This window comes from Rhineura floridana, chromosome 5, assembly GCF_030035675.1.
Source record: "Rhineura floridana isolate rRhiFlo1 chromosome 5, rRhiFlo1.hap2, whole genome shotgun sequence".
Classification (NCBI taxonomy): Eukaryota; Metazoa; Chordata; class Lepidosauria; order Squamata; family Rhineuridae; genus Rhineura; species Rhineura floridana.
The window spans coordinates 80,043,059-80,070,894 of record NC_084484.1 but is presented as its reverse complement, the minus strand read 5'-3'; the positions used below and the strand labels follow the sequence as shown (position 1 = coordinate 80,070,894).

The 27,836-nt window shown below is 40.3% G+C and overlaps 1 long non-coding RNA gene across 1 annotated transcript in view; it reads left to right on the top strand.

Annotated features, from left to right (window-relative positions):
* LOC133385853 (uncharacterized) overlaps positions 1-27,836 on the top strand; it is a 131,481-nt gene that overhangs the window by 47,513 nt on the left and 56,132 nt on the right. Inside the window, exon 2 of the long non-coding RNA XR_009762977.1 lies at positions 13,282-13,440. This is a non-coding gene — a long non-coding RNA (uncharacterized LOC133385853). The remainder of the gene's footprint in view (positions 1-13,281; positions 13,441-27,836) is intronic.

The window sequence follows — 27,836 nt, the reverse complement described above, 5'->3', positions numbered from 1 at the left end:
GTTATCAATGCTCTGACCTGGTATTTCCATATGTGCAATTCAATAGGTATCAGGGAAATGGCAGGAAATAAGAGACAATGTCTGTCAATGGTAGTGTGTTCGTGTGCCTGAATTTCCAAGTCCGTAAATCTTTTTTTGTAAAAACTAGTCAGAACTTGGATTCTGGCCCAGAGCTCTGATCCTGGCCATATGCTCATAGTCACCAAAGCCATATTTGGCACATTTTGTATTCTGTGGCTTGCTTCATCTGATTCCTTAGGTGCAATTTACCTTTCAGCCACTTTGGAGAAGTATAACTATAATGTTCTTTGTGACATACTGTGGTCTGTGCTACATAGAGTTCTGATGTGTGGAAGATGTTTTCAATTAAAACATATTATACAGAACATCATCTAATAAGACTGTGGCACTTGTATAAAGAATAAATAAGTTTGCCATCAGGTTCAATAGCAAGAACACAGCCTCACCCCAGTTTATTTTGAAAGGACTCAAGAGATTTCTGTACAGCAACCCTCCTAGTTCCCTGCTACAAATGCTTATCAGTCCATCAGGTTGACAGGTTGTTTTTTTTTACTAAGCATTGTACTTGTGTAATAAACGGCATCTTATCTACATTTACATCATGGTGAGTACCCTTGATTTTGACCTATGTCAGTGAGGCTGGCTTATCACAAAAGTGTAGATGGTAGCGAAATGTTTTTCTCCCATTTTGACTCTATTAATCAGGCCAGCATTATAACAGGTCAACATAAAGTCACTCAAGTAATATTTCATTCTTCTCTTAGCTGCTCCCCACCCACTGGTTGCTCCTGGTGTTTTTGCAAAGGATGCATTGAACTAATACTAATATTTATAGCTTCATCTTTCATGTAACTGAAATGGCTTGGTTATTATAACATAGACCTTAAATTATGTCTGTGGTGTCACTGTTCTTTCCGCACAAGATAACAAAAATGTCAAGTTTTCAGCATAGATTCCTTAAAAGTGATACTCCCAATAGCAGCTTTTGTCAAAATAAATAATAGAATATTTAGAAATGTAATATATAGGACCCTGCTTCAATAGATTTCAAAGTTCTCACATGCTAAGATGAAAAAACCTCTCTGATGCTTGTTGCAATGACATGTTTATTTTAACAAAGAAATAATTTTTCTTATGCTTTTTTCATTTTTAAGAACAATTCCTTTACACCCAGGGCAGGCCGGTTGTATTCACCTTGACAAAGTTTCCTCTCCAGCCTGTATGTTAGATTCCACAGAAACCTAGGAAAGCCAAAGAAAATGTGGTGAGAGCAAAGCAGAATTTTATTTAAATGATTTTAGTAGAACCCAGTACATACAGCGAGGCCTATTAGAATCTTTTATGCCTACCCAGGCCTGGCTTGTAAACAGAGTCCGAAGTCCTATTCAGTTGTTCCCCTCATGCGCAATTCTAATCATTTGAGGGGACGTGTGGATGTGTGCTTGTTGGTTCTGGTCCCTTTGTCATGTTCCCAACAGTCTGTCTCTGCAGCCTTCCATATATTTGAGCTGAACTTCTGCAGCAGGGAGTTTGTTTTACTTATGCAGAGAGCCATTGAGAACCAAGTTCAACTCGAATGTGTGGAGGACTGCGTGGAAAGGCTGTTGAGGGGGCAGGACCAATGAGCACACCCCCACTCTTCCCCTCACATGATTGGGGACATGACAGATGGGGAAAGGACAACAAGCATACCCTGATCCCCCCCATGAGTAGGGTTGCCATATTCCAGTTCCGCAAATCTGGGCAGGCTAATTTGCACACACACTGCAGATGTATAAATACGTACAGCCCATATAACAGTTTATTGTCAAACCAGTTGGTCATTGCAGAAAAATCAGTATTAGTTTTTAAAAAATCAGTATTAGTTTCCTACAGAATAAAAACTGTAATACCTAAGTAAGCCCTGCCTACTTGCTTTAAAATAGGACTGGAGAGAAGAGAGAAAGAGTTAGAACACAAACACAATTCTTTTTTACATTCACTCCAAAGTCCCATTGATTTTCAGCAGATTCATAACCATGTCTACTCAAAAGTAAGTCCTATTGAATTTAATGGGATTTACTCTGGGCATATGGGATTAGCATTGCTTTTACAAAAGCAAGTATTGGGAAGGTTTTCAAAACACTGCCCAGGATCTGACTCCTGCACACAAGAGGAAAAAAACTGAAATGTATATACTTACCCAATTTATGAGATTTTCAGATAAATGGGGGGAAACCACCATTTTCTGGCATTGCAATGAGGTTTTCTAGACACTGCCTCAGGGCAACCAAATGCAACCCTGGCTTCACTGATTAGCTGCAATCCTGAACGGGCGGGGTTAAAACTACGAAGTGCTATACAGTACTGTTTAAAGAAAGATTTAACAGTCAGGGGCAGCTGACATTTTTATGTATATCTCGAGAACCGGACCATCTAGAAACTTAATTTTTTTTTAAATTAAAGCTGAGAATCCAGGTCACCTGAGGGGCTAAACGGGCGCTGGGTGGCATGCAAAGAATCCGAGTAAAACCCAGCTAACCGGGCAATATGGCAACCCTACCCATGAGTGAAATCTGGGTAAGTCAAACCTGGGTTGGAACTGCTCCAGAGTCTGGTATGTTAGGACTATGGTATTTTAGAACTGCTATGGTAAGATTCTGGTATGTTAGAACCATGAGAAAAGCATGGAGTGGATTTCTAAACATTACACTGCAGCAGTCTACAGAAATTTCTGGGTTGCCACCAGTCATGTCTTTTCATTGAAAGGGTTGTGGTGCTTGCAGCTATCTGTAGAGGTCCTTTTTCTACTACATCAGGGATGGGAAACCTATAGTCCTCCAGAGATTGACTAGCCAGTATGGCCAGGGATGATTGGCATTATAGTCCAGCAACATCTGGAGGGCTACAAGTCTCCCAGTCCTGAACTACATGGGCTCTCTATTGTGGGCAACTCTTTTGGACATACAGTAATTCCTCAGTGAACAAATCCTCCAGGAAAGGGGGCATGGGGGGTGTCCACTCTGACATAGTCAGAATGTGGCTCCTTGTCTACTGGATTATGGCTGCTGCAGGCAGATCTCTCAAGCGTGGCTGGAATGGCACTCCTGCCAGGCGGTGCAGGCACCTGCACATAAACAGTGCTTTGGGTGCCCTGAAAGCGCTGTTTATTGCAGATGCATCTGCTCGAGTGCAGGGGAGGACGGCAGCGAGAGAGAGAAAGAGAGCACAAGCACAGGGTGGTGGTGACAGCTTCCTCTTGCCTGCCTGCTCGAGTGTACAGAGAACTGTGCTCAAAGCTTTAGATGGCTATAGCAAGATGCTACATGATAAAATAAAAAAGGCGAGACATGCATCCCTGGATGCATTTTGGAAAAAGCTTTCAAGTGGTTTGTATGCAAGGCTTACCTGACCTGGTTGTTTCATTTCAGACATGTGTATTGTTAGTTTTGAATAAAAAGTTTGCTGAAATATCATAGAATCATAGAATAGTAGAGTTGGAAGGGGCCTATAAGGCCATCAAGTCCAACCCTCTGTTCAATGCAGGAATCCAAATCAAAGCATTCCCAACAGATGGCTGTCCAGCTGCCTCTTGAATGCCTCCAGCATCAGAGAGTCCACTACCTCTCTAGGTAATTGGTTCCATTGTCGTATGGCTCTAACAGGAAGTTTTTCCTGATGTCCAGTTCAAATCTGGCTTCCTGCAACTTGAGCCCATTATTCCATGTCCTGCACTCTGGGATGATTGAGAAGAGATCCCGTCCCTCCTCTGTGTGACAACCTTTCATGTACTTGAAGAGTGCTATCATTCCTCCCCTCAGTCTTCTCTTCTCCAGGCTAAACATGTCCAGTTCTTTCAGTCTCTCCTCATAGGGCTTGGTTTCTAGTCCCCTGATCATCCTCGTTGCCCTCCTCTGAACCTGTTCCAGTTTGTCTGCATCCTTCTTGAAATGCAGAGACCAGAACTGGATGCAGTACTCAAGATGAGGCCTAACCAGTGCTGAATAGAGGGGAACTAATACTTCATGTGATTTGGAAACTATACTTCTGTTAATGCAGCCTAATATAGCATTTGCCTTTTTTGCAGCCACATCACACTATTGACTCATATTCAGCTTGTGATCAACGACAATTCCAAGATCCTTCTCAAATGTCGTATTGCTGAGCGAAGTATCCCCCATCTTATAACTGTGCATTTGGTTTCTTTTTCCTAAGTGTTGAACTTTGCATTTATCCCTATTGAATTTCATTCTGTTGTTTTCAGCCCAATGCTCCAGCCTATCAAGGTCACTTTGAATTTTGTTTCTATCTTCCACGGTATTAGCTATGCCCCCCAATTTTGTATCATCTGCAAATTTGATAAGCATGCTTTATACCTCCTCATCTAAGTCATTAATAAAAATGTTGAAGAGCACTGTGGCCAGGACTGAGCCCTGTGGTACCCCACTTGTTACTTCTGCCCAGTTTGAGAAGGAACCATTGATAAGCACTCTTTGAGTACGATTCTGGATCCACCTGTGGATCCACCTGATAGTTATTCCATCCAGCCCACATTTAGCTAGCTTGCTAATCAGAATATCATGGAGCACTTTGTCAAAAGCTTTGCTGAAGTCAAGATATATTATGTCCACAGCAGTCCCACAGTCTACAAGGGAGGTTACCCGATCAAAAAATGAGATAAGATTAGTTTGGCAGGATTTATTCTTCATAAATCTGTGTTGGCTCCTAGTAATCACTGCATTGTTTTCAAGGTGCTTACAGATTGCTTTATAATCTGCTCCAGAGTTTTTCCAGGGATTGATGTTAGGTTGATTGGTCTGTAGTTCCCCGGTTCCTCCTTTTTGCCCTTTTTGAAGATAGGGACAACACTAGCTCTCCTCCAGTCATCCGGCACTTCACCAGTCCTCCACGATTTCGCAAAGATAATAGACAGAGGTTCTGAGAGTTCTTCAGCCAGTTCCTTCAATACTCTAGGATGCAGTTTATCGGGCCCTGCTGATTTGAACTCGTTCAAAGTGATTAGGTATTCCTTGACCATTTGTCTGCCAAGCTCAAGCTCCAATCCTGCCCCTTTTACTTCATGTTTCCCAGGAGGGTCATAGACGGTTTTTTGGGAGAAGACTGAGCCAAAGTAGGAATTGAGCACTTCTGCCTTTTCTTTGTCATGTTATCATTTTGCCTTCCTCATTGAGTAGCTGTGCCGCCATTTCTTTTCTCTGTCTATGGTGAACTGCTCTTCTTTTTTGTGGTGTAGAAACCTATCCCTATTCTTTCCAGGTTATCTCTACCTCTGGTACCAACGTTCCTATTAAAGAAGTGATGTCCAGGACCATATGTACTTTGTTAACGGAGGTATTATGGTGTTCAGATAGTAATTGCCAGTGAGAGAAATGTTTGCCCATGTGCCATGAAAATATGTTGTTTTTCTGAACCATCCTTTTATCATCAACTAATATCATATCAACTAACTTTTGTCTGATATTAAGTAATACTGAGCTGGCATCTCTTTCTGCTTGCTTGTGCATAGAGGAGCATAGGAAGCTGCTTTACACTGAGTCAGACCACTGGCCCATCGAGCTCAGTATTGCCTACACTGACTGGCAGCAGCTCTCTAGGATTTAGATGAAAGACATTCCCAAGTCTTACCTGGAGATTCCAGGGATTAAATAATGGGACCTTCTGCATGCAAAGTAGATGAGTTATCAGTGAGCTATGGCCTTTCCCTATGTAGCTTATTTTGTAGCTTTTATTGTACTATTGTCTTTTTATTGTCTACTATTCTGCAGCACAGATGTCTGAATCTTGGCTTGAATGAGAAAAAAATACAGATTATGCAAAAGGAAGATCCCCAGTGCCATTTAGATGAACCCTTTTCTACTGTGACACTCCTTTCTTTGCAGTCACAAAGATCTGCAGAAAATAAATATATGAGGCAGAGGTTTACGTACACAAATTCAAAACAGTCAGATATCTGATTGTGTGTCTTAACAAGAAGTCTAATTAAATGCTTTGTTTAAAAGCAATCAAGAACCCAAGGATGGAGGATTTCTCTCAATCCATACACCATTCAAACTAGAAATCCCAGGGCTTCACCTTCTAAGTAAAAATTAAATCCTTGAACAAGCGTACATTTACTTTCTGAATCAGACAGCTATACAGTTGTTTCCTCAATTAACCCTTCTGCCCTAAAAAATAGGATTATACACATGTACAATCAGTAGATTTGCTGCCATCATATTGTCAACCCTGCCCCCAACTAATAATTGCAAGGGTTTTTTGTTAGTCCTTTTGTAAATTGAGAATGGTTTCCTCTGAGCACAGTGCAGTAATTTTAGAAGCTTTGATTGAAGTGTATTGTTTCCCCAGCCTAATTAATTGGATACAAAACATCAAGGAAGCTAGTTATAGAAACATGACTTTAGAAAATTGTATTCAAATAGGAAAGCATCAAATGTACACTCCTCAGTGTCCTTCCATGAATAGTCTAATCTCTCATTGCCCTCATGCCTAGCCCTCTCCACTCCAAGCACAGTTGTTCAGAAAGTATTTTCAGTATACAGATCTGCTGCATCTCCAGCGAGTTGCTTTCTGTTTTTTTCCATGTACAGAAGACTAGCTTTTATAACTACCATGTGGATCTTGAAACTGGAGGGGTTGTAGTTCATTGGTAGAACACATGCTTTACATGCAAGTGGTGTCAGGATCAATCCCTCACATCTTCAGATAGGACTAGGAAAGACTCCAGTCTGAAACTCAGAGGAGCCACTGCCCAAAAGGGTAGAAAAGAGCAGATAGCATGGTAAGGCAACTGTGCTCACCTAACTCCCCGACAACTAAGTTGCTGATGCTTACGGGGAAGGAGAGGGGGACAAGCAATGCAACAGGCAGGTTGATGCGGTGCAAGCATACCAGTGGAGCCAATCTAACGCCAATGCTGATTCTATTGTGTTTGCACCCCACTGACCTCCCTGGCACCTCCCCACCCCCTCTCCTTCCTAGTAAGCAGCAGCAACTCAGCTGTTAGATCAGGTGAGCTCTTATGGCTGGTACCACCTCACTAGGATGAATGCAGGTATGCCAGCAGAAGAAGATGCTTCTTCAGATAGAAATTTGAGCTCTAGTGATTAGATCTTTGGAGTTGATTTTATTGCATAATAGAAATCTAGGGAGCCATTGGAAGAGGTACTATGGAGCCTCCATCCCTTTTTCTATGAAATTATGTAGAAATTAATTTTTATGTAGAAATGAATTCCACATGCAACAGAAAATCAAAATGGCTAAAAGGGGAAAGATCCATATTTATTATTTTAAACATATGTGATCATTCTTTTTGATATATGTGATGATTCTTCTTGCTGAAATGCATTTTGCTGAATCAGTGCTTTCTTCTTGTCTAGGACAAATTAACTTTGCCTGGGTAGCACATGCTGACTTGTTTTTTAACGCACTTGTCACCTCCTGTTTGAGAAGCAATTGCCACAGACAGGTATCAGTCTGTATCCTCCTTACAGTATATTTCATTCCTTTATGAGCTGCACTCTTAGCCTCAATTCTTCTGAACTACAGTATGTACTGTAACCTCTAGGCTAAGCGTGTCTTCATAACTCACACCCTGAGTGCTAAATCGTTTATGTTCCTCTCAGCTGCAATCTCTTCTGTCTTCACTGTTCTCTCTATGAGAAGCCAAATGGAATGGCAAACAATGTCAGAAATAGGTGACTGTAATTGTAACTCTTGCCTGGCTATAGACTACTATACCTCAGAACCCCCAATGGATTTGCTGAGGGGATCCAATTTTTGCTAAGTCCTGCTGGCCATCATAGACCTATTTATTTATTTTATTTATTTATTATCTTTATTTTTACCCTGCCCTTTTCCCAAAATTGGAACTCAAGGCGGCTTACAGATAAAAGTGGATACATATAATAAAAAGATACAAGTATCTGCATTAAGCTAAAAACAAACTGTTTGCAACGTTAAAACATTAACATGCACTCAAGATACTTAAAAACAATTTAAAAATAGTGCAATTAAAACCGTGAGCAATACCTTTAATGCTAAAATCCATACTCATATTAGCCACAGGGAAAATATTAGCCATCTGGGTACAAGTAATTCCATTAAGCTTTTTCATATTTCAATAAAGCTTCATAACACTGGGCTGGGACAAGTGAGACCTGGTAGCCACTGGCCCTGTGTGGGTTTGTCAAGTGTACAAAATTGATTTATCAAGATTCAGGACAAATCATGGGCCATGATGAGACTAGGAAAGCTGGGTAAAATACTAGAGGAAATCCAAGATCAAAATTTGCATCTGCTGGGTCTTTCCATAGGTATTTTCATTTTATTCCTTTAGGAGTAGGCTAGCAAGGTAATATGTGTATAACATAGACTCTAAATGGTGGCATATGGCATACTTGGGATTTGCGTCAGCTCAGCATGGGGAATGAACAATAAGGAGAAATAGAGTGATTCAGGGATCTCCCCCCACCTCGAGTCAAAGCACAATGTTAATCTCCTCCCAAGTCAGATCAGGACCCCTCCCCCCCAAAGCCTTCCTGTATCCCTATGTTTTTCTAGATCCACAGGCTTTACAAAAAGGAAGCATGTCTAAACTGTTACCTGCAGAGCAGTCTTGTTTGTTTGTGTTAAAGCACAGCAGTGGAAGGTTTGTTTTAAGTTAAAGCATTCATTTAAGTTTTTGAAAAATCCTACACTGCTCTGCAGAAACAAACAAACAAAAACACTGGAGCCCTTCACAATTTTGCAGGCAACATTTTGGAAAGCCTTATGTTGCAAAGCTTATCAGATGCCTGTAAGGCTTATTAGAAAACACAAACAGGTGCCGGAAAGGAAAGGGCAAAGCAGCAAAGCTTTTTCAAAAATGTACAAGTAAGAATACATTCCATCTGGCCACCTCTTAACTATTTTAAGAAAGAGCAAAAGACAAACCCATGCCCCTCAAGCAATCATGGAGGAAAATGAATCCCTTTTACTTCCCCCACAGAAAGCCCCTGGACTTATTTGTCTGCAGTTCAACAGGCTTAATCCTTTCTGGAGAGACTCCTGTGGCTATACATTTCCTCCACTTTGGCCAAAAGGGAAAACGTTACGGCATTTTCCAATTCCCCATTATTGTGAATGAGGACCACAGAGCTTAGTTTAAAGACAGCAGCTCAGAACACAGATCAAAGCAAAAAAAGCACAGAGCATCTAAGAAATGGATCAGAATATTAAAATCAAACAAGTTTGCCCCTGTACGTCTGTTGATGTCGAATCATTGGTCCATATTCTTTTCTCTTCCAATTTCTATAACACTGAACGCTCCAGACTTATTTCTCCTATAATTAAACGTTTCCCAGGAAGATTTACTGACTGGTATTTGCAATACCTAATGTCAGATTCTGACAAACTAATCTCAGAGACAGTTGCAAAGTTTCTTAATCTAGCCCAGTCTTTACATAAGAAGGACACTTTTTAATCTGTTTAGGATAAAATTATTTTGTACCATTGTGCTGTATTATCATATGTTTTATACTGCTTGATCAATCAACTGTATGTTGGGTCTGTGACCGCACAATAAAATTTGATTTGATTTGATATTAAGATCATACACACACACAAATTACAAGACGAATCTTGGGGTTCTTACCCATGTATGCCACTAGTATATATGGTAAAAAGGAGTATAGCTAAAGACATTTCCTTTTAACTGCTAGACATGTGCTCCCTGGGAGTTTAGGAGCATCTGTGTTAATTACTATAATATCTAAGAGCTGTCTATACTTTTTAAATATATATTTATATACATTTTGTGATCTATCTATCTATCTATCATCTATCTATAAGATAGTATCTTACTGTGTTCCGTATTAGCTTTTATTGGTTTGTATTTTTTCTGTTGGTAAATGCACTCCACTATAGGTTGAAAGCAGTTATCTGATTTCTCTCTCATTCTGTTGATTAAAAGCATCTCTTTGCCCTTTAGGAGTGCACAGTTTTCTTTTTAAAATGCCAGAGAAACATACTCATACTCATCCATGTCTTCTAAAGACAGCATGTGATCTAAAATTTTACCTCTCGAGACTATACCAGTCTCCAGAAATAACAGGGCCTTTGTATATATTTTGTGAATCTGGTGCCAGGACCTTTTCAGAATTAGAAGCTATGGAGACCACAAACAGGATAGCCACTTAAACATCACCAAGAAGAGGGTAAAAGTGGGTCCCTATTTGCATGTGTTAATTTATATCTATAATTGCAAACCTATTTAATTACTTTTAAATAGAAATACAGTGTATTTCATCATGGTAAGGAAGACTGTGATCAGATAACTTGTTTGCCTGCTCTTAGGTGCTAATGGTTGAGGGGCAGCTTCAAGAGTCCAGCTCTTTTTTCTTAACTGTACTTGGACCAAACAGCCCTTCAAACAGAAGATGACTTCAAAGAGGGGGCTGTCCTCTGACACCCCATTGTGTCCTCTGTAATGTAGGATACATGGGCACCATAGTCACAGCACACAATCCATCCAGTTTGATTTTGTGAACTTGGTACCAGGACCTTTTCAGTATTAAACACTATGCAGGCGTCAGTGCAAAACCTACATTTAATTTTTGAATTACTGTTATGCAGCATGTGTGCATGTGTATATATGCACTTTGGATATTGTTACAATGTTTGTTTTAGGTAATAGGGAAGTGTAATTTGTGATTGTGCCATTGAAAGCATAGATGCAATCATATTTGCATTAACTCAGGATACAGCCTCAGGACAAATATAATATCTATGGTACCATTCTCATGGTGCATACATGAAGTTCCATTAACCCATAAGGAACTTCAAGCACATAGTAAACATGTGCCGTGAAATAATATCACTATTGACAACATGACACATGTCTAAGAAAGAATAGTCCATTAATAATGGATTTAAACAAACCACATTTCTGAGAGTTATCCTCTGTCTAGTTGCTATGAATGAAGGCTACATCAAATATTTCCCTGCATAGGCTTCCTCCATGGGCAAGGTGTGTAGAAGATTTGCTACAGTATATAGAGGTTTTCAAGTCTGGTGCTGGTTTTTTTAAATGACCATTTTGTCAGAACAGCTGTCCTCATTTTCAAAATCTGCCACTCACTACATATATAGTGGTACAGCTCAAGAGACAGAGATCCAAAATGTCTTTTTAGAATGTGGAAGCAGTTGCATGGTTCTTTGGAGCACTGTTTCAAAGTTTATGATTGTAAATCTGGAAAACAAACATGCATAAATTTCTGCTCTGTCACAAATTGTAGAAAAGTGTTAAGATTGAGCTGTTGAGCTGGACCTTGAATAAAATGTATATAAAAGAAACTACTGTTTACAAGAAATAGGGAAAAGAAAAATGGGACCAAGTTCTTTGAAAATGAGTGAAGGTTTCCAGAATATCACATCAGAACATAGCATGGTTATTGATGGTCACCAATTGTGTCTAAAGTATGGTATTGTCTTCAGAGCATGGACATAGCATGGATATTGATAGTCACCCAATTGTGTCCAAAGGGCAGGAAGGAAGCAGCTTGCTGGTCTTGACTGTCATCACTGACACATTAAAAGCAAATAAATGTGCTGTCTTACCGTAAGCACAACAAGCACATTGTAGTATTCAAGAATTCCCTTTTCATTAACTACAGGCCTATTTTCCCAATCCTCCTTTGGCACTCAGATAATGGTACTCAGAGGGGGGAAATCCATTTGTTGTGAATAAGAGCATGATCTTGATTGTTACCTGTTAAAATGTTTCAGCAAGTAAATAGCAAGATACTTAAATTGCCTCTCAGTATTTCCCCTGACTAGGCAAAACAATTCCTTGCTGAAAAGTGGAGCTCGCTGTCCTGATATATAAATTGCTGTGCCTCAAAGCACAATGGAAAAATCATTCTGTGCTATCTCAGAGGCAATGCAGACAATGCAGCTAAAATTTACCTTCCACAGGTTAAAGAGACACAATTGAAGTTTTTGCAGAGATGAAAGATAAACAGAAATGCATTCTGATGTACAAATCTTATTAAACCCCGAGAAAAAGTAAATACAGGTTTTTCCTTGAATTGCTATTTTCTTTCATCTGCAGTAGCATTTTGCTGATATGCTCTGTGCTTGCTGTTGATATATAGTCAATGTATTTGGCTGCGCAATGGAACGAAGTGCCAAAATGTGGCTATTACTGTGCTTGTACTATAAGCGCAACCAGCAATGAGTGCAATATAACATAAATTAAATGTGTATCACAATTTCTATGCCCTGGGGAAAAGCTGAGCAAAGTTATCCAGTGATTACACTTCCATCACCATGTCATTAACAACTCCAGATGGCAGTACTTTAACTGCAAAGATTGCCAGGTGTAATGAGAGGGCTAAAAATAACTAAATAGCAAAGTGTGACCTGATGACAGGCTGATTTACAAAAGGAGTTGCTTAGTACCAGGTAACACTGGGTCTTTTTTTGAAAGATATGGGGGAAACAGTAACCAAAAACATAATGTTTCATTTATAAACAAGTGATTATAGTGTAATTGTGTGCGTATTTTTTTAACAGAAACATATACAATCCCTCGTATTTTCTCAATGGATCTGCAGACCTTTTCTCCTCCAAATACATGTGTTTTCCCCTCAAGGTGTAGTGCTTAGGAAATAGATGCTGTGCTTGCTTTAGAAATAGCAGTAACTGACATATTTGGCAAATAGAGATTCTACTGAATCTGACTTGCATTTTGATGTCATCATCACCATTTCTTTGCAAAATGGCTTAATGCCTCCAACTAACCATAATCAATTGCAAGAGGGAGCAGGGACCTGGCCATAAACTTAAATGAATTTTCAATTAGTTCATCACTGCCAGCTTTGAATTTGAAGAGTGCACACTATAGGCTATAAGAGAAGGGCTGGATCCTGTCAACCATTCAGTTGCTTGGCATTTCTGGAACCATGACCTATAGTGTTTAGGAAAGCATTCCAAAACAGAGAATACCATTGATTGCAGGTTGGATCCTCATCATTCTTTGGCAGAGTGCCTTATGACACAAAGATTTGCCAGTGGCAGCGAACAGAAAATTAGAGCCCCTTCAATCAGCTGCAGGGAACATTCCAATAATAAGTTGACAACAACACTAAATTTTCATGTTCTAAGTCATACCCAGATATATATCCATGAAAAATGGTAAAATATGTGTCTCTAATGAAAGAATGATTAATTGTAATATTGGGCATTTGTTCATAGCTCCCATCTCTTTTTGTTTTCCTGCAGATTGCTATTTGCTGTTTTGAAGGAACACAGAGATACATCCAATGTTGTTCTCTGTTCCCCCAAGGATCTCCATCGTATTCTGGTCCTCTGCTTGCCCATTTATACTTCAAAGTCTTGATGACTGGAGAGATATTATGTTATAGATATCCAAAAGAAAAGGTATATTTATAGTGTTAACATGCACAATCCAGTTCTCTGAACTCCAGTGTTTACTTAGAACCTGTTTCTTTTGAATGAGGTAACTGGAGAATTGTGATGTTGTTAAATATGCACATAGAGACAGACCGAGCATAGGTTAACTCCAACAAATGTCCCAAAATCACTTCTTCCTATGAGATTTTTGGGGAAATGCCAGCACTATCAGATCTTTACAAAGCACAACTCAGCCACCTCTCCTTTCTTCAGTCTGACCTCAGTCTGAATCCAAAACTCCAGGCTTCCTTCTGGTAAGGCATTGGACAAAAGAATAAATAACTTCCTTCCTTTCTGGCCCATCATCAAAAGTAGAAGTTGATATGATAAACATCTGTTAACACATAGGAACATAGGAAGCTGCTTTATAGTGAGTCAGATCATTGGTCCATCTAGCTCAGTCTAGCTCAGTATTGTCCACACTGACTGACAGTGGCTCTTCAGGGTTTCAGACAGGGCTCTCTCCCAGCCCTACCTGGAGATGCTGGGTACTGAAGACAAGGCAGATGGACTACTACTGAGCTATGCCCGTCCCCTGAGAATATGCCTGAGCCAACTACAGATGTACAGGTTTGGGGAGGAGATCCCTGAGAGAACATTCGGCCAGCCCCATCTCTTTAAAATATTCTGTAGGTATAACCACTGCCTGTGTGGCCTTATGAGGCATAGGCAACAGGGGTCGGAAGGGAAGCACAGACAGGGCAGTGTTGTGCACTTGGCTTCCTGCTGCCAAGCATCGCTGCCACTTAACAAGAGGGAAGGCATGGTATGGGTACGGTGGCAGGAGTGTTGGGTTGGGTCTACCGCTGTACCCACAGTGTGTTGAGCTCCCCGTGCCTCACCTCTCCCTCACTTGGTTAGCGGCAGTGACACTTGGCATCAGGAGGCCAAGTGCACAACACTGCTCTGCTGACTGCTGCTGGGCTTGGGTGAAGTACAACTTTCACAGGAGTTAATATGAACCATTTTTCTTAAGTTCTGTTCCATAGGGAATAGTTTTACTTGTTTTACAATTGTAACAGTTTTATTGAGTTGTATAATTGTGTATTATAATGTTGTAATCTACCCTAGGCCTTCAAGTGAAGGGCAGGTAAGAATTAACAAACAAATAACTTGGAACCATAATTATACAAAAAAAAAAGGTAAAGGTCTCCCCGCACTTATAGTGCGAGTTGTTTCTGACTCTTAGGGTGACATCTTGCGACGTTTACTAGGCAGACCGTATATATGGGGTGGGATTGCCAGTTCCTTCCCTGGCCTTTCTTTACCCCCCAGCATATGCCGGGTACTTATACAAAACAATACAGCAATTGCCCAGCAAGAACTTAATGCATAATTTGTACAACACAAACAATGCAAATCATCACTCCGAGTCCAAAGAAGTAGTTAGATAATTCTGGCTTGCATACTTGGTAATCAGCTAGTCAAAATATCTCTCTAAACCACCAAGGTGCTGGATGCTTCAGAGCTGCTTCTTTGAAAACAGCTTTTGTCCCAAAGCAACAGGACAACCACAGCAAACAGCAAACTTATAATGTGTAGCTTGAAGGACATAGACCTGAAATTATAACAAATAATTCCAGATATATAAAATACAAAAGATTTCCCATCCCCTTCTTAATTAACCATACATGTACATGAATTTAATTTACCTTATACAAGGTAGTGAGAGCCCCAAAATATCATTCAACCCTTCAGCAGAACAAGTCTAATATCCCTCCTTCTAGCTCTCCACCAGAAGCAACTTGTCCAGTGCGGTGGAGCCAAACGAGCAAGGGGCAAATGAGCAAGGGTTTATATTGCTGAATTTTCCATTTGATCTTGTGGTTGTGTGCATACAGTGACACAGAATTGTGTGAACTGAGCTGCCTGCATAGTAAGCAAGCAGCCAGTTGCATGATGGAAAAAGGTAACTGACCTTAGTCATAACTTTCAGCCAGAGCTTGGAAGTAACTAGTTACAAGCAACGAATTACTTGTAATTCATTACTTTTTTGAGTAACTAGTGGGTAATTCCTTTACATTTTGATTGTAATAGAACTAGGAGTACTTTTACTACTTTTGTAAGGTAATTGTAACATTTCCAGAATTACTTTTAGGCATTACTTGGGGGGAGCAGGGGAAGTCTTCTGCTCCTCTGATTTGTGGATGAAAATCATGTGCCTCAAACTGGGCTTCTGTGCAGTATCTCTCTTTCCACATGCTCTGTGGATGGGTAGGAGGCAACGAGGAAGGAGGTGGAGAGTGAGACGGGGTGGAGAGTGGTGGTGAAGAATGGAGTGGAGGGGGAAAGGATCCGGAGGTCAAGAACATGGATAAAGGAGGAGGAGACAGCAGCAGAATGGAGATAAAGAACTGTGGAGGTGAAAGATGACAACTTGTGTGTGTGTGTGTGTGAGAGAGAGAGAGAGAGAGAGTGAATACTGTGTTTGCACTTGGCACACAAAGTGGCCTCCATCACCCTCTCTGGCTACTGTGCTGCGTTTGCAATATTTTAACTTTTGTGCATCTCAGGGAAAAATGTTTGCTTGAGTGAGTGTCCTCTAGTTGGTGGCAGGGCAGGGTCCGGGAGGTGGTTAAGTGAGAGAGATTATGCTTGCTGGCTGAGGGGGGTGTGCACTTGGTTTGACGTGCAAAGATCTGAGTTGTGGCCTCAGCTTCCCTCCCCACCACCCTTACCAGCAGAGAGACCACCATTGCTATCTTATGGATAAAATAATTATTCTACTATCTCTGTATGTGTTTAGGCTACTTAGATGTGCAGCAGCCAAGGCCAGCACCTTGTAGGCGTTTTTTTAAAGTAACTGAAATGTAATTGTAGTGATTACTTTGGAGGAAAAGTAAAGTGATCAGTTACTTTCAGAGCAATTGTAATTGTAACAATAATTACTACTGTTTTGGGCCATGTAACTGTAACTGTAATTTATTACTTTTTAAAAGTAATCTTCCAAACTCTGCTTTCAGCTCCTATTATGTACAGTCTGGTCGAAATCAACCATTCCCTACAGGAGGGGTAGAGAACCTTTGGCTCTCCACATGTTGCTGGACTACAACTCCCATCAGCCCCAGCAAGCATGCCCAGTGTCCAGGGATGAGAGGAGCTGTAGTTCAGCAACATCTGGCAGGCCAAAGGTTCCCCACATCTAACATGCAATTGTATAACTACAGACAAAATCATGTGACAAGTTATACAGTCTGAGCTAAAGTTATCGTGGTTTTCTCTGAGGCTTGATTCTTTCTGGGAGTGGCATGACTGCAGTTGCCCCCTTGGCCCATCCTGCTGCAATTCCTCATTGGAGAAGCTGGGCCACATGACAAGAACCACAGTCTGTGTTGCTAGGATTGATTTGATTTGATTTGTTAGACTTGTCTCAAAGTAATTTATAATATATAAAACAGAATAAAATGTGATAAAACCACATTGAAACAATACACATGATTGGAAAAAGTACAATAAAGAACACTCCCTAAAGCCTGGATTAAGTAACTGTCATTCATTCATTCATTCATTCATTCGTTACTGAGTAACTGTAACAACAATATCATTAAAGCTGCCCATATGCCCAGGAGGGGGGAAAACGTTTTTTCCTGGTGCTGAAAGTAGGTGCCATGTCTCCCTGGGGACCATCAGCAATTTTCAAGTGGTCCATGTGGGGAGGGGGGAGGGAGTTTGGAGCCACTGGTCTAGACCAGGATAGATTTTGTGAGATAACAGGGTGGCATACAAGATTATAATTGGTGAAGCTGTTACTTAGAGTACTTCCAGAAAGACGCTTAGTGTGGGATGATGGTCCTCATGCATGCAGGGGTTTTTGTGTTTTTTTACAGCATGCATACAACACTGTCAGCATCAAAATGCCAGCTTATATTGCCTCCCACTTAATCAGAATTTATCCTTTCTTGGGAAAATCCGATAAGTTAAAAGAACCTGTTTCCAGTTCTTTGTGATATCTGAATGACCTGTTTACAATATTTCTGGAAGCATTCTTTTACAAGGTCTAAAAGCTTAATTCAGCTGTACTCTGATGAAGATTCTTCTGACAAAGATTAAAAAATTCTGATTAGAGAAAAGGCAGGGACCAGCATTTTGATAGGAGAACAGAGATACTGGTGAATATATGGTTTAAATCTGGATAGGTAACTGTGGCAAAGGCCTTTCATTCAAAGCCCTTAAATCTTACAACCTGATCAATTTGGTATACATTTGCTGCAGAGCATGTCTCCTATATTACTAGCACTAAGTCCCAGGCTCCCTTTAAAATACTCTTTCAGCTCATTACAACAGTGATTATCCATCACCTGCTAAGATGTAGAACAATTTATGAGATTGCCAAGTTCCAATTTGGTGTAGCAAATCGTTTTCATTTCTCATTATTGGTAAGCATTTTAAGGAGACTTTCTTCACTGTACTCTCACCTCAGTATTAATTCATTTTACGCAGTGCAGGGGAAAACACCAGAACAATTTCCAAGCAAAGTGCACTGCTATGCACAGAGCTACTAGAATGCTATAGATGGTCACCATAGTGACTGCATATGTTTTCAAAATTTAAAGGAATGATAATTCATAGTTGTCTTCTCTTAGGAGCATGCTGATTAGAATACTTTTACTTGTACCCAAATTTTAGAAATAGGATCAATTGTTAAGAGTACTAACTCAGTGGTATTTCTTTCTCTTTTTTTTTTCAATTAATTTTTATTCAAATTTTCAAAACCAAAACAATACAAAAAAAAACAAATCAATAACTAATACAATAAAAAAAAGAAAAGAAGAGAGGAAAAAATATAAAAATATTGACTTCCAATTTGTCATAGTTCAGCTATAAATCTATAATATATAACAAACCTATCTCTTAATAGATTATAAAATCACCTTCCTCCAGCAGTTATCTTAATTGGTTTCAAATCTCATTAACATCATATCATTTTAATCTTCCACAAAAAGTCAAAGAGAAGTTTCCAATCCTTGAGATATATATCAATCAATTTTTTTCCTAAATAAACATGTCAATTAATCCAACTCATCAAGTCTACTAAATCCAGTAATTTCAAATCGCTCTTCTGTCTTTATCCGTATTAGGTCCATCTTCCATCTTCCATCTCCACACATCCAAAAATCTTGCTGTCATAGTCATATAATAAAAGTCTGATAGGAATTTCCTCCATCACAGATATTTTCTTGCCATGAATTCCGAACATATCACTGAAGTATTGCTGCAAAGCTGCATCTCTGTTCCTCTTTTCCACATGATACACTAGTACATCTCTTGAAGATTTTTCCATTGACACAAAACAGGGATTAATTCTGTTAACTTTCTCCATTTCAAATTCCATCAAATCCTTCCAGTCCAGGAATTTTTTTGAACCGATAATATCTTTATCTCCAATCTCTTCAATTCCTTCAGGGACAGCGCTGAATTCCAAACTATAATATTTGTCTCCAGGATCCGTCAGAGCCAGGAAATCCAAATCTTTTTTCATGTCCATATTTAATCCAATCTCCAAAGTTTGAACCTTGCCTTTAATTTTTCTTTCATCTTTTTTTGGTTTTCCAGATCTATCTTTATTCTCCTTTCTCATAGAATCCTGAATTTCTTTCAGCTCCTGTCTCATTTCGTGAAATTCAATTTTCCACGCTTGTCTATTATTTCTCAGTTCTTGTTTTATTGACTTAATCTCATTCATTATTTTCTGAAACATGTCTAAAGATAAAGTCCCTTCTTGTACATCCATAATCTTCTTAATTGTCATTCTTAAAGCCAAAGGAACAAAACTCCTTCAATTTTCAATGTCCCAAGCAAAGAGCAGTTTATTTCTTTATCCAGTTACAAAGGAGTTAATCTTTCCAACCAACTGACATCACACGCTAGACAGTCCTTATCTCTTATATGCCCAGAAGTGCAAAAACAGCTTTAGTTCACAGCGTCCAAATAACTAGTAGCAGAGAGAATGAGCAGATTCGTCAAAAAAAAAAGTAGATCGGGAAAATAGTCCCATGCATATATTACACAAAAGTCTTATAAATCAAAAAGATTTTTCTTATCTCTTCCAATCAGAAATCCCTCATCCGTTGTAATCTTTAAAATGCTATTTTCCATATCAGCTTTTTGCAATAAAAGAAAAATAGGCTATTTTTGTTTTCTTCCCCCTTAGTTCCATGAGTAAAGAAGGAAAGTCGTAACTCACCTAGGTTATCTTAATTGCTGTTACTTTGACAAATCTCTTTAGCTGTATAGATAAGAAAATGATAAGCATAGACAGGAGGATGTTTGCCTGCTAGTCCGTTGTTCTTTAAAGAAAAAAAAGGGTCACTTATTCAGCTGAGCTAGCATAGAAATCCTCGCTCCGTCTGAGCAGCTGGAAGCCTTTCTTTCGCAGACAATTCTGACGAATTCCAGACTCCCACAGTCACGACAAAGCTATGTGGGAAATCTCACGTTTCTTCCTTATCCGGAAGAAATTATCCCCAGTCAGAAAAGACCCTTCTGACTGAATTTATAGCTGAAAAAGTTTCATCTAAGACGGGAGCCCGTCTCAGAGCTACACAGGCGGAGGGATCCTCCTGGGAAAGTCCCAGTGGTATTTCATTCTCAATATATAAGGTACTTTAGAAACTTCTGTACATCATTATTTGACAAGCATAGCAAAAAACAGGTATAATTTGTTATTGATTGGATACATTGGGTACCTTTGAAAACTTCTGCATGAAATCAGTTATCAGAGTCAACAGAAGGCATAATATTCAATACATAAAATGCATTTGACAAGACTCTGAAGCCTTGCCTACCAAAATAGGCCAAGCATTCTTTAGAATTTTTAAAATTGATGCAGACAGACTTGACACACCTCCCTTATTTATCTAACAAGTTTTTAGACCGTTTCATAACATAAAGTTAATGAAGTGGTGTATAAGATAAAAACAGAACAAAACACAATTTCTGAAAATCTATTGTTTTTAAAACTTGTGTTTTATTCTGTTTCTGGAGGTGCCTGGTCTTAGACCCCTTTTGGAAGGAAGTACAAACCAGAGTCAATTTCTTGGAGTTAGAATTTAATCAGCTGTAATCAGCCACATACGTATCAAATTGGGAGCTGTCAGAAAGGCAGAAAATAGGGTTCTATTAGACCATGCTAGCAGCAAAACAAATAATCCTTAAATGTTGAAAGTCCCGGATCAGACCAGGCATCAACAGTTGGGTACAGGACCTTTTGTCACTGACAGCCCATAGAAAGTCCTATTCAACAAACTACAAAAAAAAGCAAACTTTCAGGAAATTTGGAGTGGATTATTAGAACTTGAAGGCCAAAGAAGTCTATATACACAGTGCAGAAATTGGAACTTTTCAAATTTACCATTTACCAACTGGGATTTCAATTCTTTATAGCTATTTATTTACTTAAATCCTTACTCGACTCATTTACTTATTCATTCACATGACTTGATAAATGGTTGAAGGGCTTGTATAAGACTAGCCTTGTAAAAGAGGTCACTGTATTTGGGGGGGAGGACACAAGTGGGAAGGAGAATTGTTATACTGTATAAAAAGAACGTGAGAAAACTGTAATAACCTATTATTGCAAATTCGCTTTAGAATCAACTGAGGCACAATTTAGAAGCAGTCTGATCCAGGACAGGGAGATTCTTACATTTATGGGTTGTCTCTATACAGGAAAGAGTTTGCTGTTCACAGATAAAGTGTGTGTGGGGGCCAATCTCATGAAACGCTGCCCTCTAAATACAAATGCAGGTTGCTTTAAAGAGAGAGGAATGCAGAGAGGAGAATGAAACCCTCTCTACCTTGCCTTGCTGTACTTTATTGCTTGAAGTCAAGGGTGGGGAACCTTAAGCCTAGGAGCCAAAAATGCAGTAATGCTTCCCAAGCCACACCCTTTCCTCAGGCCATACTCCTTCCTGTGGCTATACTCCTCACCAGCCTTGCTTCAAATCCTCCCTGAGTATTTTTGTCTGGATGGAATATGCCCTCGAACTGAGATAATAACTCTTTTTTGTCTAGATGGAGGATAGAGTGGTGTGTGTGTGTGTGTGTGTGTGTGAAGAAACTAGCCTGCTGTAGAAAGGCAATTATATGTTCATTGTTCTGCCCACGTTTGCTTCTGGCCCTGCCCACCACTATCATGTGGCCCCCAGAAGGTTCCTCAGAAAAGAATGTGGCTCTTGAGCTGAAAAAGATACTCCACCCCTGCTTTAAGCAGTTTTCTTCCAGGCCAGCTTATTTTGAATACAAGTAAGCAGGTAAATATATGAACATAAGAAGAGCCTGATGGTTCAGGCCCTTGGCCCATCTAGTCCAGCATCCTGTTCTCACAGTGGCCAACCAGATGCACACCAGGGAAGCACACAAGCAGGACCTGAATGCAAGAGCACTCTCCACTCCTATGGTTTGTAGCAACTGATATTGGGAAGCAAACTGCCTCTGCCTACGGAGGCAGAGCATACTCATTATGGCAATAAGCCATTGATGGCCTTATCCTCCATGAATTTGTCTAATTCTCTTTTAACAACTGGTATTCAAAGCATACTGCCACCAACAGTGAAGAAGGAACCTTGTCATCGTGATTAGTAGCCATTGATAGCCTTATTGTCCATGAATGAAAAAAAAAACACTTAAAGGGGCCCTCTAGATGTAGCTTGACTTCAGCTCCATCATTTCCAACCAGCATGGTCAATAACACAACAGAAAGTATCAACATAAGATGGGGAGGCGCTTAGCTCCACTTCCCATATGCTCCTTTTCATGTAAAGGAGCTGTTTAGGTGTGAATGAGGCAGATATGGATGGTTGTGTCCTTTGGCCCTCAGACTCTTGACTATGAGGTATAAGCTGGAGAATTTTCATGGTGAAGCACTGTGCTAACATTATTTGCATACATTGTCTGCATATGTCACTAACATCCTCTCATTATAGTGTTCTCCTGCCAAATATAGGTTTCCATTCTTCTCTTTTTTTTTAATGGTCCTTGGTTTTCCTTCTTCTAGTGAACCAAATCAATCCCTTGTCTAACCACAGGAGGACATTATAGCTTATAGTACAGGAGTGGGAAAGTCAGTCATTTGGTAAAGAAAGGTTTGCATAGACTCATGTCATCTAGTTCCAGTCTGAGGCCTTACTTAACCCACAGTGAAGTTTGGCTGGCCTACTCTTGTTTTGTGAGACATCCCAGAGTGATTCTAAGACAAACATACAATGTTGTACACAGCAACTGCACAGCCATGATAGTTACCAGAACCAATTTCTGAACATCTCAAGTAAATTTATTACCATTTTCTATTTCACAAATTCTAGTTAACAATTCCCTTGTATTTGGGAAGAAGGAAGCAGGCTTTACTGTGTCAGCAACTTGGGACCTCTTTGGAGCCTTATAAAATGGCCTCTAAGGGCCATTTTATACCACCTTCTGAGGAGACTATTCTTGTTGACCCAGTTTATTGACTTTTCTTGTTGACCCAATGCACAACAACTAGTCACATCAGTAGTTTTACCATAGATCTTAGTGCACAAATGACACATTACCTTAACTGTGTAGTTCTAGCCTTGAATACAGTTCCCCCACAACTTTCCAGTGTGTGTGGGGGTGATCCAGACTGGGACCTTAGAATGGGGAGTAGGGTGCCATCTACTGCAGTCTTGATCTCGCTCAAGTTGCCCGCACCTGCAATTTACATTGCAAGAAAAGATCTATTGAAATGAACAAGACCTTTCCTTGCCATGCAAACTGCAGGTCTGGAGCTCCCAGTCTGGATTTGGATCACTGTGTGGGGGACTGTGTAGGATGCACACCTCCTCTAGGATGCACACCTTAATGTGGTGAGGGGGTTGAGAGTGTTGAAGAATCTGAGAGCAATGCCATCAGATGTCTAGACTAAGAGGCTAGACTGCTAGCAGGGTCACCCAAGGTGCAATGATCAAAGCTGAGACACAAGACTAAGATGCATCCAGACTCAGAGGAAGGCAATGGTAAACCACCTCTGAATATCTCTTACCATGAAAACCCTATGAACAGAGTATCCAAAATGCAACATGAGATAGTGCTGGAAGATGAGACCCCCAGGTCAGAAGGCACTCACCAAGCTACTGGGGAAGAACAAAGGACAAGTCCGAGTAACGCTGTGACTAATGACACCACTGGGTCAAAGCCGAATGGAACACCAGAGGCTGATGCACACAGATGCGAAAGGAGAGTCTGGAGTTGTACGCCATAAAGGAAGCCACTGATGTAAACTTACCAGATCTGAACAGGGTGATTTATAACAGATGCTATTAGAGGACACTGATTCATAGGGTCGCCATAAGTTGTAATCGACTTGAAGGCACATAACAACAAACAATATGGGGCAAAGGATTAAAGCCCCCCTACCCTTACACTAGATCAGACCAGATCAGACCGTCTGCTCTGGCAATTTATGGAAGGGAAACTCTGCACCCATGGGCAGAAGTGCACAGTTAATATTTGTGGACAATTATGTTCCAATCCTTATGTGTGAAATTATTTATTCCCACAACTAGTTGCCATGTGTGGATGCAAACTCTGTTTCCAAAGCATAAATCAACCAAGTTTGAAATGAACTCCTCAAGAGTCATACAAATTAGCCATTACAGGCCATAGGGTAGAGATGCAAACATGAAGCCTCTGCAGTGCTGAGGATCATTAAGAACTGTTGACATTAAGGCTGTGTACGCATTACTGTTCACTTTGCCTCCAGTGTACTCCCACTGCTGGTTTCTGGAGCCACAAACACACAATGTTATCCACAATCCATAATGATCCTGCTGTTTCTTGAGAAATGCTGCTGTTTGATGTGTTGCCCACAAACTAGCTTCAGTCCATCTAGAAGACTTAAGGCGCATTCACTTTGCAGCTAAGCCAGGTGTGTACGTTTGAGGTAGCTGTTTCACATGAGCAGATGAGCACACATGCACAGATGACAGCTTCATCAATAGGAGTTCTGGGAGGAGGGTTGCAGGGGTGGGGAAACCAAATAGGCAATGTGCATCAGGTGAAGACATCCCCACCCCCTCTCAGCAACATGCAAATGCAACTCAAAACACAGCAGGGGAAATGATGACACTGCATTTTAAGCCACTAGTGTACAATGCCCTAAATCTGTCACAGTCAGCCAGCAGGCACCATATCATTCACATGAGCACCTCATTATTATTATTTTGCTTACCTACCAAAATTCATTTACTCCAGTTGATATTTCTATTTGTTCAACACAGGTGCTATGCTTACTACAGAGGTTGCAAATTATTTCCCTGGGGTTTGTAATGCTTAATCAGAGCTTCAGGTTCAGTATGAGTGGCTTTGCAGCAGTGCATTCATTTAGTTGAAACTGTCTAGCATCTAGCTACATATGTCATCAAAGCAGGGACAAGTTGGAGTTCCAGGTTCCCAGCAAATTCACATGGGGAAAAAAAGTATATTAGGATTCACTTTATCAGGCTGATACAGATAACATAAACCAGGCAATTTGAAACATCCTATATATTAATATGTGTTCTGTTTTAAATGTTTCATTAGCATTTTACCAGGCAGTAGTCTTGAATTCTTGGATCTGTTTTCTTTGACTTTAGACATACTTGGAGGCATTTTAAGAGTACTTTGTGTGCATATAAATAGGATGTATTGCTACAGCTGAGAATAAAAAAATCACTGTAAAAGGCAATGGCTTTTATATAAGTGGCATGTTTAGGCAGTAAATTTAAAAGATGATGTAAGCTGCCATCTGACTGGTGAGAATACATGTTTTATACTGTTCCAAATCTGAATGTGGAACTTCTTTTTAAAATGATGCTTTAATAGGACAAGAAGCTTCTGAGTCCTTTTCTTATACCAACATTATTATGATATGCCACTTCTGATTGCAGGATTCTTCTCCCATCTCCCATCAGCAGCCCCAGATCTGGGGGATAAAATAAAGCTCCTTTCCTATTATTTTGTCACCCACCGTCATCCATTTTTTCAATCTGCTTTTTATTAATTATTTTATTTGCTTGGTCTTATCAATGTTTTTACTGCTCATTTTAAGGCGGTGCAGGTATATATTTTAAATAGTTGATTTTATGTTTTATGGTTGGTTTTGTACACTGCTTTGTGAGGACATGTCCTGAAAAAAAGGGGAGATATAAAACTGTTGATAAAATAAATGCATACATAAAATGTAACAGTTTGATGGTGGATCTTTCATCCAATTAAACAACTTTTTTTATTTTGAAATGAGAACAGCCTGAATTAACTTTGGAGCCTCTTCAGGAGAGACAAGGCCATAAATGCAGAAGGAGTTACAAAAAGTTGTACATAACTCAGTCTTACAAATGAGTCCACAAATGTTACAGTCAGAGATGGAAGGATCTGTCAATTTCTGTTCTCTTTCATTTTTCCAACCTTAAATTCATTTCTCCGCATTTCTGTAGCAATTTGCATCTTTAAAAAATCCTTGTGAAAAATTCTTCAGCATTCTGATTGCAGATTTTTCTCCCGTCTCCCACTGAAGAAATTCCTGCAAATTTCTCCTAATAAACACATTTTATATGCAGTTGCCGTTGAGGGGCGAAATAAAACACTGACACATCAGCTTCGGTTGAACAAGGGCCACTTTATTAAATTACAGCAGACAAACCCAATTTTAAAGTGACCTGCAGAGGGAAAATCTAGGTGCGGGACTATCTATGAGCAAGTAGCTTGCCATACAGCTCTTGGGCGACCAGCCCCTGCTGGGGCAAGGGCAAGCCCATCCGCTTACCCCTTACCCCGGCCACACCTTGTAGGTGAGTAGGGGGGCCTTCCTACGTCATCCCCACCCGGGGTTGAATAACCCTTGGGTAGATGAGATAAGTTGGCCCCAGAGGCAGCCCATATCCTGTCCTCGAGCCTCAAAGCCATGACAGACAGCCCTCCGGAACCGCCAATCACCTCCAAAGGTGCCTAAGGGGGCCACCTAGCTGTCCTTAACTATTTCCCTTCCCGCACCTTGCCGCCACAAAAGGGGGACAAATCTCTATTTAGTCCCCCTTTGCCCCACTGCTGAGAAGCACCTCTTGCAGACACCCCTGCAGGTCCCCAAGAAATATATCATTACCTGTGTCAGACAGGTGAATGCCATCTGCCCTGTAAAGTTCACCCTGCCAGTGCCGAATGCGTGGATGTGGGATGGTTAACCCACCACGTGGAAGAAGAGCCAAGCGAATCCATTGGTTGACCATCTTCCATGCCCAATCTATAGCCCGTGGATCCCAAACCCCACGCCACTCCCTCCGCGGGAGCATGTCTGACCATATCAGACGTATGCCAGGCCACCTTTGCCTGATAAGCTGCATGTCAGTACAGTGGCATCACTAGGGGGGTGTGGGGGGTGCGGACCGCACCAGGTGACACCATCAGAGGGGAGTGACTCTCAGCTTTAATTAAAAAAATATTAAGTTTCTAGGTTGTCCGGTTCTCGAGATATACATAAAAACGTCAGCCGCCCCATTAAATCTTTTTTTAAACTACTGTATAGCACTTCGTAGCATTAACCCCGCCCATTCAGGATTGCAGTCAATCAGTGAAGTGTTTGTTTGACCTGTGGCAGTGTCTAGTAAACCTCATTGCAAGGCCAGAAAATGGTGGTTTCCCCCCCGTTTATCTGAAAATCTCATAAATTGGGTAAGTATATATATTTCAGTTTTTTCCCCTCTTGTGTGTAGGAGTCAGATCCTGGGCAGTGTTTTCAAAACCTTCCCAATACTTGCATTTGTGGGGGTAAAAGCATTGCTAATCCCATATCTCCAGAGTAAATCCCATTGAATTCAATAGGATTTACTTTTGAATAGACATGGTTATGAACATGCTGAAAATCAATGGGACTTTGGAGTGAATGTAAAAAAAGAATTGTGTTTGTGTTCTAACTCTTTCCGTCCCCTTCTCCAGTCCAATTTTAAAGCAAGTAGGCAGGGCTTACTTAGGTATTACAGTTTTTATTCTGTAGGAAAGTAATACTGATTTTTTAAAAACTAATACTGATTTTTCTGCAATGACCAACTGGTTTGACAATAAACTATTATATGGGCTGTATGTATTTATACATCTGCAGTGTGTGTGTGTGTGTAGTCTTTCCAACAACCCTGTGAGGTAGGGTTGGAAACCAAGGCAGCTCACAACAAGAAATAAAGCCATTTAAAATCCAATAACCATAAAGCAAGAATAAACAGTTGGAAAACAGCCTAAAGAGGCATGATTCTGAATTTTGGGTTGGGTGAATGAAGTTTATTTATTTATTATTTGATTTATATCCCGCCCTTCCTCCCAGTAGGAGCCCAGGGCGGCAAACAAAAGCACTAAAAGCACTTTAAAACATCATAAAAACA